We start from the raw sequence: 5,666 nt of genomic DNA, 5'->3' as shown, positions 1-5,666 counted from the left end.
TCTTCTTCTTCTTCTTTCTTCTTCTTTCTTCTTCTTTCTTCTTTCTTCTTTCTTCGGAACTGGGGACTGAACTCAGGCCCTTGCACTTGCCAGATAAGCGCTTATTCTACTGAGCTATCTCCCTGGCCCCCAAACTTACTTTTCCAAAGTAGCAGCGTTGAGAAGTGGTGCCTGGTGGAGTGTTCAGGTCATGGGGTTCAGCATTTCTGAACAGTTTGATGTCATCGGGAGGGACAGCATTTTGGGGAGACTAGCTTACTTGCCAGAGCTGCTACATAGTGTGCCTACATTTTTTGCTTCATCTCTCATCATGTAACCTCAATTGCATACATGCCTCTTTTTTTTTTTTTTTTTTTTTTTTTTTTGAAGAACCGGGGAATGGACTTAGGGCCTTGTGCTTGCCAGGAAAGCACTTATTCCACTGAGCCATCTCCCTGGCTCCTCCCTTGCAAGAATTTGTAAATAATTTTTTTTTAGCTCGACTCATATTTTTCTCTTATAATCCACTGCATATAGGTCATTGTTTTCTACATATTGTGGACCTCTGAGACCATAACTTTTAAATACTCGCTTCTCTTAGGTGACACTGCGCAAGCTAATGGTCATGTGTCAGTTTCTCAACTAATCATTTGAGAAGATGAATGCCGAGAAGAACAGAGAAGCCCCCTTTGCAAGAGGACAACTGGGGTTCACCTCACACCACACAACAGTTTCTCTACCTGCCAGTCCACAGCGTCCATCAGAGACAGGACTCTGGAGCCTGCCTCTGCCGTTTCCGATAGCTTAGTTTTATATATTAAACGCGGAAGCCCGTGAAGATCCAGCTCACCAAACACTCCTGCAGGAGAAAAGCATTCCTGTTTACTCCCCACACAGCAGTAAGTGAGGCACTGTTTCTCTCAGAAACTTTAATAATCAACTGAACATTTCAGAATGAATGAAATGTTTTGAGATTATCTGTACTGTGCCAGAAGGTTTTGATCTTTGGCTCACTTGTAGGCATCCAGCCCATAAAAAATCAACCCGATAAAAGGATACATCTATCAATACATTTACCACATTAGAAAACTGAAATTATTCAATATCAATAGGAGAATGGTGAAATAACTTTCAATATATTAATACTGTAGAGTAATATTCTGTAAGGATTGATATGAAAAGAAGAATGCTTAATAATATATGTGGTTTAATCATGCTTTAGTAGAAGGAAATATGGTACTAATTGGAGGATATAACCTAAATAAAGACATAGATTAAAAACCGGGGAGATGGATCAGTGGAATAAGCACTTCCCTGGCAAGCGCAAGGGCCTGAGTTCAATCCCTGGAACTGCAAAAACAAACAAACAAACATGGGGATGTATCAACTGTGCACTGATGCTGGGTTCCTTAAGGAGGGCAGAACGGGAAAGATTTTTTCTTGATATTTTTCAACGTCATCCGAAGAGTCACTCTTGCAAATAACAACTAAACACACACATTCAAACATTTTGTCTGACCTTGAATTTATCCGTCGTAGGACATTTGCCAGTGGAACATATCACTCAATCTTGAGCTATTTTGACTATCAGTTTTACAAACTGTACAGTGGAGAAATGCTTCTATGGGACTTCTAAGTAAATATATAGTAGCATTAATAATAAATTGGGGCCGGAGAGGTGGCTCAGTAGAATAAGCACTTCCCCGACAAGTGCAAGCGTCTGAGTTCAATCCCCAGTTCCGCCAAAAAAGAAATAAATTATTAATAATAATAATAATAATAATAATAATATGCAGTTATTCATCGTGATCCAACTAAAACTCTTTCAGGCCCTCTGCTTTCCAGGTTCAATTAGAACTATGCATAGCATACTGCTGTGATCAGAAAGTAAGGCTTAGCCGCAGCTCTGATCCAGCAGCTGAGAGAGGAAAACAGCTGGGCCATGGATTATTTAGTAAGACTGTTAGGGGATGATGTGTAGGACAGTGCCCTGTTAAGGGAAAAGCACTGGGGAAAAAACACTGCCTAGACAGAAGAAAGGTTATGAAAAAAAATCAGATCAGAGATGTAATGTAGAAATTTTAGTTTTGTGATACATTATAATTTGATTTAAAATATGCACATCTATATTGATTTCTATCTGGTATAATATCACATTGCTTAATTTTTTTTCACTTTATTAAAAAAGAAATAGCAATGAGACAGTTTCTAAACTGGTTAGTAGAATAGTTATAGTGATTAATACATTGCAGATTGTTGTCTTTGTAGTAGCTATTCATAGTACAAGATGGAGACATGGTATCTCGTCTAAACACTATTAGTACAAATCTTTCTTCTCTCTGAACTAAGAGATAGTAGTTGTATATCTGTGTTAACTATTTTGTATATACAGATATATAAAATCTCTTAAAATTTCTTGTTAATTTGTACTTGAGTACAAATAAATGTTCACAAAAGCTTCTTGTAGCATGCTACTGCAAGCTAAATATGATGCCTAGTGCTATATTTCTCACAGTAAACTCTCAAAATGGCCCTGAACTTTTGCTGTCTAGAGCACATACCTAGGACCTTTGCTCCTTGATTCGGTCCCTCTGGAAGAGCCCATTCTGGGGTAGAATGATTTCCTCGAAGCACAATCTGTAATTCTCCTTTAAAAGGATTATCTTCCCAGCCACCAATTAATCTACCTCCCTGCAGTGAAGCAGAAAATTGTTAATACTTAAAAAACTCAACAGAAAAACCTTCACCCATAAAAAAAGAAGTCAGAAGTCACTGGAAACCCTGCTGAACAGAAGCGAGTATGTGTTGCTGTAACAGTATTATAACTGGAAGTGACTTTAGCTTAACACATTTATTTTGAAACAAGCAGTCTTAAATGTTTCTCTCCAAGTCAAACTGAATATTTTTAGCTTTATATTTTTTATTAGTGTGTATTTGTCCTACATATTGATCACATTCATCATAGAGAATTTGTACCTGTACATAATATATCCTGATTCTTCTTTTTTTCCCTTTCCCTCCCCATCCTTTCCACCTTTCATCCTCTCCCTAATTAACATAAAACTGAATAGTGTTAAAGAAATCACTGTGTATTTGGGTGCTTGCAAGACACCCTCTTCCTCATGCGCAAGCCCTGTCACTTGTGAGCTCTTGTTGCTATTAACAGCTTTTGTTAAATATTTGATGATGGCGTGTCAGATGTATCTACATACTGTAACCTGTACGTTAAACTCATAACTCAGTATTTTTATTCTCATTTCACAGGTAAGAAAGCTGATACTGAAAGAGGAAAAGTAATTTACTCCAAGTTATGCAAAAATCAAACAGTGGGGTTAGCATTCAATTTTAGCTTTAATTTACCTCAAAGTTCATTTATCTGACCAAAATGTCATGTCCTTCACATCAAACACCAGGTTTCTGCACTTTTCTTGAAAAATAAGAACTACTTTTTAAAAATGGTACCAAGTAGCTTTTGGTTAGGTCAATTTTTTAAATGTATTTAGTACAGGATTTACAGAGTCTTACTACATAGATCAGACTCGTAGTGATCCTCCTGTTTTCAGCCTCCCAAGCACTGGGATTACAGGCACGCACCACCATGCCCAGTCTCAATTGCCAACTCTGCATGCCCTGGGAATGGGGCCAGCACAGCAGGCCACGACAGAACCCTGGTCCCTGCATCTGTATAAACAGGCGTTTTAATCCACTGAACTATCTGGCCAGCTCAGATCAATTTTTTTTTCCATGAACAATAATAAATGATGACAGAAGAACTAGACTGGTTAAGCAGTTAATGTGTTCAGGACACATCTGAAGCTTGTGAAAAAATGAGGCGATTGTTCCAAATAACTGAAGCATTTCATTCATTCACCCCTGCTTTCATAATTTGATTTGCAGTCATTCGTGTTAAGAAATACCGTTTGCACTCTTTTTAAAAAGGATTTAAATTCTCTTAAATGTTTTCCTCGAACTCCTAAGGATTTGTTGTTTGTTGGAATAAGCTTATTGTTTAGGTTCAGTGAAAAACAACACAAATATTTTATGTAGAATTGAAGCTGGGGAAATCTTACACTTAAGAGGATCTTGAAAGTTACTCCTTCAGAAAGTTGAGAGGGGGAATATGTTAGAATTATCTGATTTTCTCATTTCATGAGCTAGAGTGGTGCTATTTTTACTCAAATCTATTGGAAATGCTTTCTTAAAAATCTTTCAATAAATGGACCTCTTAGACTTTGATTAGTGAAGGACATGCAATCCAAAACTTCATTCTTACCTGCACAGATATGTAGGTAGCGTTCAAAACAACTCCCCTGTAAGAGGTCCCTGAAGTTCCTACCCTGGATTTATCTTCTAGTTCCAGAACTCCCCAGATAATGAGCCTTTCCATGGGTGGCAAATCTGTGTCAGCTACAATCCATGCTCCTACAAAACAGTACTTTAAGAAATACAGCCCACGTGGTAGTCTATGAGAAAACACTGACAAGCTTTTCAGTGAGTACTAGTGTTGATGCAACTTTCTACATAGTGAATGAGCCCCACCCTTCCCAGAAAAGACGCTAGTGTGCTTTTTTTCCTTCTTTTCTTTGAGATGAAGCCTTCTTAGGAAGCTCAAGCTTGCCGTGGACACCTGGGCACAAGTAAGTCTTGTGACTCAGTTTCCTGAGCAGGAACTCAGGTACGGACTCCCACACCCAGCTTGTGTTATTGCTATGGTCAGGCTTAAGCCCACATGACACCAAGGAGACCATAGTTTGTAACCAGGAGATGATCATGGGTCTGTTTCTTCACACTACCTCTTTCCCCAGGGTGGGCTGGATGAAAGTGAAATCCTAACTGCCGGGATATCCGTCCTGCTGCAGCATCAATGTGACACAGACACAAGCACTTCACCCATTCACATTTGCACATGTACCTTCGGGAATAACCACATCTGCTCCGGGGCGAGGCACAGTATAATTATTTTCTTGAGATGATTGCCAAAAAGAATGATTTGACCATAAGCTAAAAAAAAAAAAGAAGAAAAGGTATTTCCACTGACCATTATCTCTGCAAATTGAATGAGCATGGCCTTAGGATGTACGGAACATTACAGAATGTGCTCTGGGAATGACAGAATGTTAACTGGGTACTGACAATTTCAGCAAAAGGATAAGTCAACATGCGTAATTAGTAAAATATTCTCCAAACACAGATTACATGTACGGTTTTGCAGGCCACTGTACAGAGTTTCCCCTGTAGGTCTGCATTGAGAACGGAGACTGCGTAAGGAAGTATGGAAAGTTTGGAGGAGAGACCGCCTTCGCCTTCTTATTGCTACGCCTTTTAGGAGTTACCTCTTAACGCTAATTGTTACAAAGGATGTAATTATAAAGCTAGTGATATTTTCTTTTTGGTAAATGTTAATTCTCAGAGGTTATTCTCCTGATTCAGAGGAAAAAATAAGTAAAATTTCTGAGATGCTAATATTGGAATTCTATAAAAGGGGCAATATATGTAAAAGTTTGGTCAAGGTGTGTACTTTTATTGTACATTTCTAGTAGTAAATCACATTATTAAGGAATCTTTTGACTAAAATTATAAAAATTAACATAATGAGTTTTAAAATAATGTGAGCAGTCAAAGAGTTATTTAGACTTGTAATTGCATATGATTTTTCCAGAAACAATTTCAATTTTTTTTTTTTTTTT

General features: G+C 38.0%; 1 protein-coding gene across 1 annotated transcript in view; it reads right to left on the bottom strand.

Annotated features, from left to right (window-relative positions):
* Pkhd1l1 (PKHD1 like 1) overlaps positions 1–5,666 on the bottom strand; it is a 165,853-nt gene that overhangs the window by 33,984 nt on the left and 126,203 nt on the right. The gene's annotated exons all lie outside the window — the stretch shown is intronic.

The sequence above is a fragment of the Octodon degus genome, unplaced genomic scaffold (genome assembly GCF_000260255.1).
Source record: "Octodon degus isolate 3935 unplaced genomic scaffold, OctDeg1.0 scaffold00118, whole genome shotgun sequence".
Taxonomy (NCBI): Eukaryota; Metazoa; Chordata; class Mammalia; order Rodentia; family Octodontidae; genus Octodon; species Octodon degus.
The sequence above is the reverse complement of the archived record's forward strand: the minus strand, read 5'-3'. Positions and strand labels throughout refer to the sequence as shown.